Source organism: Manis javanica, chromosome 4, assembly GCF_040802235.1.
Source record: "Manis javanica isolate MJ-LG chromosome 4, MJ_LKY, whole genome shotgun sequence".
NCBI lineage: Eukaryota > Metazoa > Chordata > Mammalia > Pholidota > Manidae > Manis > Manis javanica.
The window spans coordinates 10,121,240-10,136,675 of record NC_133159.1 but is presented as its reverse complement, the minus strand read 5'-3'; the positions used below and the strand labels follow the sequence as shown (position 1 = coordinate 10,136,675).

The window sequence follows — 15,436 nt, the reverse complement described above, 5'->3', positions numbered from 1 at the left end:
TGCGTCGATCGATGGAGGGACAGAATTGTTCTACTTTCTCCCCGAAGGTCATGCCAGGGTGGGACCTCCTCCTTTGTAGATCACATGGATGCCAGACTTGCAAGCAGATTTTGAAACTGATTCCCCAGGCAGGCAGTCTCTTGCCCTGGAATTCAAAGCCTTCTGGATCTATACATGCATGAGGGTGCCCATGCACACACACGTGCCAGGGCACACATACCCACATGCCAGGGTCTACACAAGCACGTACACATACATACACACCACTGTTCACTCACATACACACACACATGCACACACGCATACACACAGTGGAACCTTAAGTTTTCAGTCACACCAGGCCCATAGAAAGCAGCCTAAATAAACTCGTCGGTGCAAAAACACAATTTCACTCAGCCAAGGTCTGCAAAGCATGGACACAAATGAAAAACCAAACATGGGCAGCACTGCTGGGAGACTTAAGAGGCTTAATTGAACCTCATTTCTCCACGATGTGGGCGGCTTATTTCTGGCTAGGCTGCCACCATTCCAAATTTACCGTGACAAGCTGTCGCTGCCTCTATGCTGTAGTTCTTAGAACAGCAGGAGAAGGGGAACAGACTTCTAAATCAAAGATTCTGTCTCCCTACAAGATAAGCTATCACTGCTGCTGCAGAAGCCGTGCATCACAGGGCCCAGGGTTCTAAATTCGGTCCCTATACCTCTTGCAACTGACAAGGGGAGTTAAGACAGAACAAACAGCAGGGAAGCATAGCTTCAGGTGAGTCAGTGCAGAGATTTCCTGCCCTACAGGAAAGCCTCAGAGCTAGTGGTTCTATGCCAGCGGGGACTGCTTTAGGTGGACTTAGAGAATAAGATGCAAGCACATTGAATGCGGGCCGAGGGATATGGTGACTTGTTGTGCAAACTAGATATCTAACACTCAGCGACTGGGTAAATGAATGATCGTGCATCTTATCAAGGGACTACCAGTCATTAAAATAGTATGGTAGAACAGTTTGCATTGACATGGGGAGACATGTATGATGTATTCAGTGGAAAACGCAGGTTCTAAAATAATTCATACTTTGTGATCTTACTTTTGTAAAGAAAAGGTGTGTATATAAATAATAGACCCAAAAATACTAGAGTATTTACCTGTGGATGATGGGGTTATAGGTGATTTGAGTATCTATTTTACTGCATTTTCTAAATTTTCTGCAATATGTATGATTTTGTCAAAAGGAGTCCAACATTCAGGTTTGGGGCAAATATATGGGAAGAAAACTGCCCATGCACAGATTCAGAACATGTCCAGAACATGCAGACACTCCACTCACTGCAGCATTGCCTGAATCACACTGAGCCTGGGCAGCCACATGCTTTGGCCTCTGCAACTGATTAGTTCCCCCCAGAAAACATCCCAGCTTCCTTCCTCTCACCAAAAACTGCTGAAGTCCCCACACACCCTGGATCTGAGGCCACCCGAGTTGGGACACAAACCTCCCTGCCAACTCAACTTCTACTCTGCTTGGACAAACTCTACTTTCCCAAAGCCATACCCTCCTTGGCACATGCTGGTTCCCTTCCCAGGGGTGTTCTTTCCTTCCAAAGGTTGCCTAGCACACTTATCTTCATGCACCAAAACCCAGCTTGAATGACACCTCCTCTGTGAAGCCTTCCCAGACTCTCTCAGAGAATCATTTTCTAAAATCTCAGTACTTATCTCCAGCCAAAGCAGACCTCAGGCAGACCTGAAGGGATGCTCCTAGGAATGGTTTTCCTCCATCTCACAGTAATTATATTGGAGCTTTTTTTCCAGAAGATACTGGCATTTGATGAGTAAGCAAACATATAGCTCAAAACTCTAGCTGTGAGGACAGGGGATGGATAAAAGTCAAAGAGTCCCCATGAGAATGGCAAAAGAAACTTCTCGTATCTGGCAAATCCTTGCTTTGGGGCAGATGAGTTATCTTCAGCGGGAAGTTCCCAGGGGGCATTTGGAGGCCCTGGGGAGCCCTCCCTCCATCAGGGAGTGCTCTATGCTATTTCTTGCCCTATGACACCATACCCTTTGGCATTAAGGAAACTGTACTTCCTCGAATACTGTCACCTGGCAAATTTTTGTCAATCACAACACAATTCCATGTGGCAACTACCGACTCTCCAGCAGCCCATCACACTGCAGGGGAAACTGCTGCCTCCATGTCTGTTCTTCCATCAGACTAGGACCAGAGTGACAGTGTGGTCACACCTACCAGTGTCCCTGTACAAGCAAAAAGCGGTGTGTGTTGGGGAAGAAGGGTTGCCAAGACATTCTTTATTGCTATGTCCAGGCTCAGCCTGGGCAGTGTGAGAGGAAGAAACTTGAGACTGCTGCCACTCTGTGACCCCTCCCCTAGCGAGGGCCTTACTGGGCCCCCCTGAGGTTGTGCTAAGGGCACAGGGCCTTTCCCCAGCATTGTCACCTGCCCAGTAAGGATCATGGGGATGTCACCACAAGGCCAACCCTGTCTTCAGGACTTCATGCTTCCAATCAGTTCTTTCTGTGGGTGAAGAAAGGTCAGCGAGCCAGGCCTCATCCCTTAATTACAAGAGCAGGCTGATAATCAAGGGATAATTGGACTGAAGGCATTCTGCCTTCTGATCAGGCACTAAATGCGCCCAATGAACCATGAACCCTCTCTTCTGGCTGTGTTTTAACTCTGCCAGTAGTAATATGTAGCATTATGTATATAATCCAGGGGGAAAAAATAAATGCATCAAAGCCCATCAACCAACATTAATGGCCACTAGGATTCTCAAGCCCAGGACATTAATTCAGAGTGTAAACAGCAAACGCCTTGTTCAGCTGAAAAACAAAGAACCAAATTGTGCGTGACCCGGCACGGCACCTCTCAGTTGTGCCGTTTGCTAAGGATACTCCGCATGCATATAATTAACGCAATTCGATTCCATGAAAAAGAAATTGCTTTCCTTAATGATGCAGCCCACATTTTCTTGTAAGCAGCCACACTAGATGATGTCTCCTGGGGCACTCGGAAAGCTTACGCAAAAGCACACAGGGAGAAAGGGGATTACCTAAGAGGAAACTCCAACCTGTCTCCTACCACATTGAAATTGGCTTGTGATCATATGCATTTATTTTTCCTTTTGTGGAGTGGGTCCAGGTCTAGCCTCACATTATGTACAGGCACCTGATATAGGCTGTTTGAAAAGTCAGGACGTAAAGGAGCATTGATCCATTAACCATAGAAGAGATTTACATTTAGACAACATTCTTAGTGTAGCTAGTAACTCCATTCAGCAATCTAAGACACTTAATTGGAATGCAGCCTTGCTGGACACAATGTCATTCCAGCACAGAGATTCCCACACACATTCCAGCAGACTGTCCCACTTTGTCAGGATGGAAGTGCACATCTGCCGGTTCCAGCACTGGTGAAGTGTGAGCTGGATTCATAGAGAGCTATGCTCTGCTTCCAAGGTTTAGTCCTCTTTACAAGGTATAAGTCACCCGTGCATATGTTTGAGGAGGGAAGAAGTAAAGAGAAATCATTTTGCTAGGAGAGAATTTCAGTCTCGATTTCACCTGCTTTGCTTGACGTGAGCTTCTAGAAATCTTGCAATGGCTGTTGTGATTGGGTATTAACCTAAACTTCACCAGTAGGCTGAGGAGAACATGTGCTTCAAATTACCTCCCAGTGGCTCTCCATAGCTTACAAAATAAAATCACAAGCTCCTGGACAAGGCTTTTTACAAGCCTGCCCTTATAGGCGTATCCCATGGCTAACTCCGTATTTGGGCTTCCAGAAAAAGGCAATGCCTATAACTCACTTGTTGGATGGGAAGGAATCAAGTCCTCAGTATCAACAAAGCTGCTTTACTGTCTCCAGGAACGTCACAGCGGCCCTTACCCCAGGTTTGTGGTGCTCAGAGCCTGCAGGTTTGACTCCTGACCCCACTGGTCACCTTACTGTGGACTTCCAGTGTTACCTCTTAGGTTAGAGGCGAGCCAGTCCCCGCCTGTGGCTCTGCAATGCTGTGCTCACCCATCCTGGTTTTCCTCGTCCTCCCCTGGCAATCCTGCCCATCACTGGGCTCTCATTGGGCTTTGTCTTAGTTACTGGGCTAGTTTGCCCCCTGATAGATCAGTGGCAGCAGAGGGTTCTGAACAATATAGCATCTTCTATGAAGTCTTTCCATTCATTCGACTTTAGGTGCCAGGCACAGTGCCAGGCAGGGGGAGGCTCAGGTGGGATAACACAGCCCTCTGGGAGACGGCAAGTTGCTCAGTACACCCAGGATGGAGAAGCTAGAGAAGCGGAACAAGGTGGTTAGAAGTCCGGGGCTGGAGTCACACTGCCCTCATCTGAAGGCACCCCAGTTCTAATCAAAGCGTTGGGAGGACGCAATGAGAGGGTCCCCAGAATGCCTCTGGAACTTTGCACATGCTTAGTAAATGTCAGCTCTCATCATCATCAAGTTCTTGAACGTTTTCACTATCATTTTAGGCAGAGGTCGGAACACACAGGAGTCACACACCCATTAAGGAGTTAAGAGGTCCATGTGGAAGGCACTGTGTGTCTATCAGAGGGATACAGCCAGATGGGATGGGGGTGTAACGACAGACAGCAATTCAGGACACTCACTCTGGTGGCTGTGTGCAGAGCAGACTGGAAATGGGTCAGAATGAGAGAGGGACAAGTGATTTCCGCAAGAGATGATGGGGTCTGAGGCAAGGGGCTGGTGACAGCGATGGACATAGGTTAGTGGATTCTACAGGCTTGCAGAAAACAGAGTGCAGGCATACTGCTCAAGGGCATAGGCTCCAGGTTTGAACCCTGACCCTACCATCCCTGTTGTGCATGACCTTGAGCAAGTAAGCTGACCTTCCTATGCCTCCATATTCTTATCTACCTATTGAGGATAATAAGGAATGTTATCAACCTCACAGGACTGATGTCAAGATTAAGTTTGTTAAGGCTTCTAATGCACTTAGGACGGAGTCTAACACTGATAAAGCACTCAAACATTGCTTATTGTTCTAGGATATGACAGGGCACAATGGCCCATCAGACAGACCAAAGAGGAAGTCTAAGAAGACCCAGGTAGTGGGGGGATGGATGCAGTTTTCTGAGAGGAGGACCCCAGAAGGAGGAGCAGGTCGGGCAGACCATGGGAATAGATGGTACCTGTGATCATTTAATAACTGCCACCCATCAGACATAATATACACGCTCGCAAATTGGGAAATGATTTTGTTTGGGGAAGAAAGTTTGGCCCAGAGGTTTACACAGGTGTTAAGGTGTATGAAGATGGTTTTGTTAAACAGGAAAAGCAAGTGTATTTAGTTTTTCTTTCAATCAGAGACTCAAGAATTGCATTCTGTGTCCAACACCCAGGAAGGAAGGCAAAATGCAGACTCACTTTCTCTGACAGCTAAAGCTGTCAGTCCCCATGCCCTTGAAGCAGAGTTTCAAGAAACTTGCAACAATTCTTGAAATGAAAGTAGCACTGAGGAATCCGCCACAATATCAAAACTACAGCATGGGATGTGTTGCCATGACAACCCAACTCCATTATTTTCAAATCCTATGGTAAAAATCTAGCCCGCAATGGAACTGAAAGGAATTTTTCTGCCTTCTATTCACGGGAGGGAATGGTGCATGTCTGAAAATGTATCTTCTCGTTTCCTTGAAAATTGGACAAAGCCAAGGCAGCAATTTCTCCAAGCATTTCTAGAACAAAGAGAGCCGTTCTCTCTGTCTACCTGGGACAATGAGTTCCATCAAGACAGCACACTTACAGAATCACCACCGGGCATCCTTCACCCGGCCTGAGCTCGCCACGCTACAGGAATTAGCTCATGAGTCCTCAATATCAGGAAGGAAACAAATTATTGTTCAGGGAATTCTCCTTGTACTACTGAACAAGTCTTTTTTATATACATTATTATATTAACATTGGACCCTATTGAAACTGACCTTTTGGTATACACGTGGTATTTGGACAGGCGTCTTCATGTGCCTCCAAACCCAATCCTACAAAATAAATGCCTGTTAATTACAACTACGTTAGAGGTACATAGTGGTCATGTCTCCATGAGTGCCACAATGTGGCATGCCAGGTGGCATGCAGAAGTCCTGCAACGGCTTTTCAACCAATCCTTGAAGATCTTTGAGAAAGGGAGGTATTCCATCTATTTTTAGGTCAGGAGAGATGGCAGACCCAAAATAGATTAGAGGTTTGTACAAAGACATGAATGAATTTGGGACCTTAAAATAAATATGCATTTCATACCCACAGTGCAGCGGTTGCTGGGTCAAGAGGCATCGTTGCTGGTTTAGAGGAGATTGTAAATTCCATTTTCCTGTGCACATAAAAAATAGGTAGTTCCCCTTGTATTTGTAAAACCTGCATTTTTTTAGTACCCTGTCCTTAAATCTTTAGTAACATGTGGTGCCCTCATTCCCGGCAACGCTTTACCCTGGTAATAAACATCCATCCGCCCAAGCTAAAGGAAAAGCTGCTGTAACTTTAGGAAAATGGATAGACTGAGATGAACGTGTACGTGTATGTGTGTGAGTGTGCACAGACACTCATGGACACATGTGTAGACGTGTTGGTTTTTTTCTTTCTTCCACATCCCAAGACAAACCTTTTGAATCTGCAGCTAGAAGCAGACTTTTACAGAAGAAATATTTGCCTTTGGAAGACAAGTGTCTTTAATTAGTGTAACAAGTCTAAAGAGGTATCCATAAATCAATGACAGAAATAATAAACCTGCATCTCTCTTAATTTAAAAAAAATCCCAGTGATAAAGAAGAGAGTCATGTACCTGCCCTAACATAGGTGGGCTTTGGGTAAACCCTCTTGCTCACCTATCAATCCCAAGAGCCTAACACAAAGGCAGGCAGGCAAGAATGCACTTGGTTAATATCCAGCTGACTGGCTGGACACGCACGGGGAGGTGGTCAGATAATAGACAAATGTGAGCTCCAGGCTGCACCTGGAGATAACGCACCCTATTTTAGGCTAAAACATGAGGTCTCCAGCACACCCAGTTTGTAAAGTACCACACTGGATCATTTGTAGAAGTTTGTGCACTCCCATCGGCCCTCTAACGACCCCACTGCCTGTCAGCATGATGAAACAGGCCTCGGGGAATGTCGGCAGTGTTCACCTACACGCAGTTTCCCAGACACCGGTTTTCACCATAAATAAAGAGTTGTGCCCCTAAAGCTTGGCGCAAGAGGCCAGCACATGCTGAAAACTGTTAAGAAAGAGTTTGTGAGACAGAAGCTGCTCCAGTAAGATTAGTAAGGCTCACACTAAGCTTGGCAGCATCTACACCCCTCCAGCGAGTGGCAGACTCCAGGAACATAACCTCATTTGGAAGAACCAGTTTTCCTGCTATCTCTGCAAAGACAGAAAATAAAGGAGGGCAGAAGGTGGCTCATTTGGAGCCAGATGAACCCACTGGTATGTCCAGCTCTTCTCCATGACAGACCCTCCAGGAACCACAATTCCTGAAACTAATACTGCAACATTGGTGAGGAAGCCATCACTAGCCTTAGAGAGAGATGGTTGGATGTGAGAGAAAAAAATATGAAGACTGAAAAGAGAAATACTGAGATATTCAACAGAATCATTACGTGAGCATCCGCTGCTTATACTTCCAATGTTCTGGCTACATATTTTATTTTTAAAAATCCAAATGATTATAATTATAAGTTAAGTGTCAAGACAGCTGAGTTAGACCTGTGAAAAGCAATTTTATTGACATCGATTACTTTCTAGGAGCACAGTGTTGTAATTGCAGTTTGCTGTAAGGTATTGCAACATTCTCTGATGTGCTCCCAGTTTGGCTGGAGTTAATTAATGGGTGTTGGGGGCAGGGGAGGGTGTTAGAAGCTGGCATACAGCTTAACATACAAATTAATTGACATGAAATACACTAATATGTTGCATTTAAATGTTATTAATTTACCAAACAGAGAGAAACAGGCACAGGGTGTGAGGAGCTATGGCATTAGCATCAGCTACAGGGATGTCACCAAGTTACCATGGCAACTGCTTCCTCAGACTTCCAGGGGATGCCAGTGCATTGCAGGGGCTGAGGAGCAGTGGTTAGAGGATTCCAAACATCAAACAGGGAATGAGAAATATCAACTAGAACCAAGCACTGCTTTGAGGACAGGATGCAGAGGAAATGGTTTATCTATAGGTGACCTGAACTCCAGCCTGCAGACAAGAAAAGGCAGGTTGGTTTCAAACCCAACACACCATCCTGTAGATGAGATGTTTGCCCTGGGATCAGCAGGTGCACCATAGGATGCTAAGACTGTCATCATATCCCCAGAAATCCCATACATGCTGGAGGCTCCCATTCTTTGCACATGTTGTTCATGCCCTTCCTTCTTCTTGGAACACCCTTCCCTTACTCTCTACACCTACCTCACCTATACCTGTTTTAAGTCCCAGCTCAGATGTCAGTTCCTCTAGGGTAGCTGTCCCCCCATGAGCCCCACAGCACTTCCCACTTCCTATCAGAGTAATTGTCACTCTGCAATGTCACTGTGAACTCTCTCCCCTCCACCTCCCGCCAATTGTGAGCTCCCTGAGAGGAGGACTGTGCCATTCAGTCTCCAACTGCGGGTCCTGGACCAGTGGCATCAGCATCCCCAGGATCTCATTAGAAATTCAGACCTCAGGCCCTGCCTTAAGTCTACCGAATAAGAATCCGAAATTAACAAGATCCTCAGGAGACTCATATGCCCATTAAGGGTTAGAAAATACTGATACACACCACTGCTTCCCTAGAGTACAGCAAACGACAAGCATTCGAGAAATATTTTTAAATCAAGTCTTCCCTTTGTATCTAACATTGCCCCTGCCTCCCGTTGCCTAGAGTAACCCAGCGGAAGCAGCAGCTGGACCATCCTGTATCAGTGCAGGAAAACAACCTGGCAATCCAGGCACATGCACAGGGTAGAGATGTGCTCTGAAGCCCACCCTACTGGGCTTTATATCCTTGCTCTGCCACTCTGTGTCCCCAGGAAAATACTTAACTGCTTTGTGCCTCAATTTTGTCATCTATAAAATGGGGATAATAGTCCATCCATTCAACTGACATAGACTTGAGCATCTTCTATATGCAACTCACTGTTCCAAGCACTTGGGAATCAACAGTGACCAAAATGACAAAAATCCCTACCCTCTTCTTCTGAGGGTTCAAGGAAGTGCTGCCTATAAAGACCTCAGCCTGGAACCCAGAAAATGTTCACGGCATTATCATTCTTTTTCTCTGAAGCTCTTTAAATACCTTTTCCTTCATACAAACATATTTGCTTCACTTCCCCAAAACAGAATTTTACAGTCACGATTGTGGTCCGTCTTGCTGGCATAAGCTGAAGGTGGACCAGCTGCAGGGAGGGAGGGGGTGCATGCTGCCACAGGACAGCTACACACGCTTCACGCTCAGTTGAAGGACGTATAGCTGCAGGGTGATGTTCAGCTTTTGGAAAGGCAAGTAGCCATAATGCAGGTGGGCCTCTGGAGAGACAAGCTGGGGCCAGATCTCAGAGGGGGCGGGAGCCATCCACTACGGCACCACTAGGGCTGTGTGAACTCAATATAACTGAAATGGGATTTAAAACTCAGCTCCTCAGTATGTCACCAAAATATCTCCCTTGGGGTGTTTCCTAAGGCTGTTCCTTCCTTCTTTAGAACCTTGCCTTGAACCTCAAGAACATCCTACAATCAGCTGGAGACATTATTAAAAATACTCATGCCTCACTGCCAACCCCAGCAATGAGTTTACTTGGTCAGGGGTAGAGCCTAGGCTCCTGTGCTTTTAAGCACTGGCCAGTTTATTCTGACGGGTAGACAGGCTTGAAATTCCAACTGAGTATCCGGCTTCCTCGCCTGCATGGCCGGCCCTCCCCTGGGTCTCTGCACACCTCGACTCCGTGCTCTGCTAGCCCCTGCACGAGCGGCCTGGGGTCTACTTGCCCTGAGCGCCACACCTCCTCCAGGACAGCCCTCCAATTTCTTTCTTCCAGTTCTGGGTACCCTGACATCTGGTGAAAGACACCCTCCTCCTCTCCCTGTCCCTGTCCCTTGCCAGGTGACCACTGTCAGAGGCTGAAGGACTGGACATATCTCTTGATTTTTCTAAATTAATGAAACAGACATGATACCAACTGGATTCGTTTTAAAAGACAGAAATGATCAATATCTTGACGGCCACCAAGGAATTTATTTTTCTGCTTCTTCTTAGTCTTTATGTATAAATACATGGGATCTTCCAAATAACTTTGACATTTTGAACGAGTTGTATACATTCTCAACATTTCCCATGATGCTACATAGTTTTCATGACCATCACTTTAAATGTCTGCATAAATTTTCATGGAGATGATTAATCATAATTTACTTCCATGTGGTTGAGCGTTTGGGTTGCCTCCAATTTGTCGCTGTTGATAAACACGGCTGTAGTGAAAGTCTTTCTGCACCAAGATTTTTATGGGTCAGGGGCTTTAACTTTCTCTCTGCACATGTGCATTCCCAGCTTTGGCCAGGCCAGGCTTTCTCTGTGCCACCTGATCCACATCTCGGAATTTCCTTCAATGTTTTTCAATGGGGTGCTCCAGGCATTTGGGTGGGATGATGTTTCATTGTATGGGGTTTCCCTATACTCTGCAGGAAGTGCGGCATCCCTGTGCTGTCCATTAGATGCCAATCATGTCCCTCAGTTATTTACGACAACCCAGAGTCTCCAGTGGTCTGAGAAGCCAAAGTTTGGTTAGGCCTGCACATTGCCCATTGGTTTCGGTCTTGATTTCTCAGGCTGGTTAGAGTCCCCCAGAGGAAAATCTCAACAGGACTGGTTTCAAAAGGCAGCCATGCTCTGATCCGCACCCAAGCAGCCTCCCTCTCCCTCTCACCCACCTCTCTTCCCAGGATCTCTGGGTTTGGCTTCTGGCTAATCGATTCTACTTCCTATTGCTCTTTACCTTCCTTTAATTTTCCACCCACTAAATCTCCTCCTGCACCCTCTCTTATGAAACCCACATATAGGTCACTTTCCAGCCAACATTCACCCAAGAGACACAGCACAGCTTATGGGTTAAGATCACAAGCCCAGAACTACGAGACCACTCGGGTCTGAGTCCTGCCTGGGCCACCTTCTGACTGTGTCACCCCAGGAAAGGACAGTCTTTGAGGCCCAGAGAGGCACATTTTTTCATTTGTGAGATGGAATGACAGTATTAGCAAAACCTCCTCATGAGGCTTCATTTAAGAAACCTGCTCAAAGCTCACCAAGACACTCCGTGGTGGGAATGGGATTTAAAGCCAAGCCAATTAGAAGCCAGAAATTAGTATCTTTTCTGCCAAACTAGCCCACCTCTCTTTGAAGGAAATCTGGAGATCTTTATTATGTTACACTGTCATTAACTCTATAAGCCATTTGGAAGAAGGCAAGACTGGAAATGGTATAATCTTGGGAGATGTGACAAGAACAGTTCTGTGTTGATGCTGTCAATAAGGACTACTAGGGTATTTGGTCTTCAGATACAAATGTAAAAGTATAAAAATGCCACATTGCATGATGTGAAATCCACAGTTTCATTTTTTGCTTTAAATAAAAGAAAGAGTGCTATAATGCATTCTGCTGTTTTTGAGACCTGTACTCTGTATAGGTCAAAGCCTTCTTAATAATCAAGATCACTATCGTTCATTCTGTCCTTGCAATTCTCTTATAATTGCAGCCTTCAGGCTAACATTTATACAAAGCTTACAGTGGATTTGCAAAGGTGAAGTTATTGAAAAATATTTTAAACCACTCAGATCAGATATAAACACCATGACTGAATTTAATGAACTGGAGAAAAAGAAGTCAATTCCTGTCATGGCTAAGGAACAGGCTAGAGAGAGTATGTGTTCACACAGCACACATCCAACATACACATGCACACACACCAAATCTGAGTCACTGTGCAGCCCCAGCTACCCACCCCTCATCACTCAACAATATATGAAATCAATTGTCATTCTCTGTATTTACCAGGTGCCACATGGGAAGTCTGGCTGATATCGATGCTTATCCAACACAGAATAGACGGATGCATTGTACCTGAGGACTTTTTACAAAAAAAAAAAAAAAAGTTTATTCACATCCCATTTCCTCTTGGAGAATATCGACCCCAGAGAAAACCATTTCCAGTCTGCATCTCATGACTGCACAGAGTTTTGAATTTCTATTTGGAATGCAGACCCTGGAACAAAATGGCTTTCCCCCAGGAATGTAAGTAGTCCACTTCCTCCCGCTCCAGATGTAATAAGATGCTGACCACCAGGACACCTTGCTTGGCTCCTTCAACACGATCACTGCATCTAAAGTCTCCCTTCCAGAACTGTAATATAATGCGTGGGCATTGGCCTCAGTACAGAAGGTAGTTCATTTTCTGATCTTGTGGTTTAAAGGCTATTTAAGTGATCCTCAACCTTTGGTCAGTATCAGGTCACCTAGGGAACTCAGAAAAAATACAAAGACCAGGCTCTCACCTACTTCAATAGCCTGGCATCTGTGCCCTTCAGTAGCTGTCAAGGTGATTTTGATACACACCAGAGTTTGAGAATTACTACTTTAAGTTACTATATTACCAAGCTCCCCAAACTCTTACGTGCATACACATCACCTGAGAATTGGGGTAAAATTGTAATCCAGTTATAATCCAGATTCTGATCCAGTAGGTGTGCAGGAGGGGTCAAGACTCTGCAGTTTTAACCACTCCCAGGTGATGGCGCTCCTGACACAGTCCGGGGAGTGGCATGGCCCTAGGGCAGTGGTCCTCAACGGGTATGGTTTCACTCTCCAGGGCACATTTGGCAATATCTAGAGACATCTGGGGTTGTCAAAATCTGGGGTGGCGAAAACTGGCATCTAGTGGGTAGAGCCAATGCTGCTAAATACCCTACAGTGCCCAGGATGCCCACTTCTCCCACCTTGCCAGCCCCCCTGTCTGACCCAAACGCCAACAGAGTCAAGGTAAACAAACCCTACTCCAGCATGCACACACAGAGAGAGAGACAAGATGGAGAGAAACCTGGCTGATAGGAGAATTAAAACAGCAAAGTCACCACGTGGCTTAATTGACAGGAATGGCAACATTAACATCCCTCTCTGGGAAGCCACAGCCACAGGAAGATTCATGATTTACAGAATATGAACAGAAACCTGCACACTTGCCCCTCAGATTCTGAAGAGTCTCAGACACCTAAGGGAAGAGTGCAAGTGCTGCCCATCATCAGTATTTTTACAAATATCTTGTTTGGGGAACTCTAGATGATGGTCCACATTTTTTACTGACTATCCAGATATTGCAAAATCATGTATACCCACAGAAGAAAAACTCTCCTGGAAATCAGATTTCAAACAGTCCCGCTGACTCAATTAATTAAATTGAAAGCTAAGGAAGGGCAGATGCTCCATGATGAATTACCTTATCCTTCCTGGATTGTCCTAAGACATAATAAACTGGACCTTCACTATGTATATCCAGCATAGCATATGCACATTCCACTACTTCATTACATAAAACAGTTTGCCAGTCACCTTGGCACATTTAGTTTTACAGCAGTCATCATGCTACAGGGCTGGATTCCTAGATCATTTTATGGAGAAATGATACCTTCTGTTCAGCCTGTCCAAGGGTGAAAACAGGCTCCATCCTACAGGCCTGAAGTAGAGTAAAGTAAGTGGGGGGACAGAGGGTGACTATCCAGCCTAAGACATTTCAAGAAACCTCCAGCCCAACCTGCTGACTATCCCAGAGAGCAAGGGATGATGTCAACCACTTGGGGACACCACACCCCTTGCCCTCACCCCCACCCTGTTAGAATAGTCTGGAGAAAAGATCTCATGGGAGCAGGGAAAAGAACTGCACTAGAAAACTCCGGTAAACAGCTGCCAGTCAAGAGTAGAGCAGCCCGGCATCCTGTAATCAACCAGAGAGGAGACTGTGCTTGCGGGGTCAGTGGTCCACATAGAGACGAGCTCTGAAGGAGAGTTCTCACTGACCATGCGATGGACACATGCTTGGCATCAGCCACTGGCTGGGGGAGGTCCTGCTAGATGAAGCGGTGGCGGTCATGGTGGAGGAAAGGGAACCTTGGCTGAGGTGTGTATATAGCAGCTTAGGGCTAAGAGAGGTGGATGAATAATGGTCAGGAATGGTCAGGAGAAAACTGACTGTACATGTCCCAACATACCGCAAATGTGCTATGATCAGCCTTCATGGCCTGGTTCAAACGCCCCTGCCTCCAAGAAGCATCTAATCACTTTCCTCAGAAGAATGGTGGTTTCCTCATTTGGGCTCCCAGCGGGTCTTAGCACGCAGCTTGAGTGCAGAGCTGATCACAGGTGTGTACCGTGCCCAGCAGACTGAGAGGAAGACCTGTGCCTTTATTTACCGTTGAGTCTACCCCAGCACCCATCTCAACAGCAAATGTTCAAGAAATATTTGGACATGGTATCTCAGGGACAAGAAAAGAGAAGGGAACACAGACACACTGCAGAACCAGTCAGACCCAAAGCCTAGTAACCCACGGAGAGGCCAGCTATTGTTTTCCAGCAACCATTCCTGCTTCCATTTGATAACCTTTCATTTTTCTTTCAGGGAACCCCACTAGTTCATGGGTCCAAGAGACCCCCCATAACCCAAGCCCGGCTAATCAGCACGTCCCTCCCCTCAGGCTCAGCGATCGCTCAGACACAGACGCATACCCCAGGTCAGATCAGTGAACCTTAGATCTGGCCTTTGTTAGAAGTCCTCCTTTCTGCTGGGGTCTTCACCATGGGGAGCCTGGCTTAAGGTGAAGCCAGCGTGGAAAAGGGCAGAGCTGGGAGCTGAAGAGAAACCAGGTCCTGAAGGTGCTGCTGAGTCCCTGAAAACTGTTCAGTCTCCCCAGAGACTTCTCCTTACTCGAGCCAAGAATTTTCCTTTTTCTGCTTAACTTAATTTGAGTTATGCTTACAATTACTAGACCCCTGAGGAATATGCTCCCAATTCACTGGAGTGCTTCTAAAGGACCCCAAAATAATGGAAGGTCTACTTATTCTTCTCTTACCAGTGGCTACAGGCCTGCTGATCAAAGCTCTGAGCTACATCCAAATCAGACAGCATAATACAGCCACAGCACACGTGGCCACCAAGCCCTCACACTGTCATTTAAGAGTTTAGGAGCAACTGGCATTGCCTGACACACCAAGCCACTGAGTGCCTGGGCTTGACATTTTCTGCACTTGGCCATGTAGCCAACCTATATATAACATAAGGAGAAGGTTCCAGTAGGAGACCAGGGCTGTTGGTTCTAACCAGCTGTGCACTGGGATTTGCTTTTGCTGGTATGCATTCCTCTTTTGGCCAAAACAGACACAAGGAGACAT

The 15,436-nt window shown here is 46.1% G+C and overlaps 1 protein-coding gene across 5 annotated transcripts in view; it reads right to left on the bottom strand.

Moving 5' to 3' along the window:
* KAZN (kazrin, periplakin interacting protein) overlaps positions 1 to 15,436 on the bottom strand; it is a 1,058,126-nt gene that overhangs the window by 961,376 nt on the left and 81,314 nt on the right. The window lies entirely within an intron of this gene.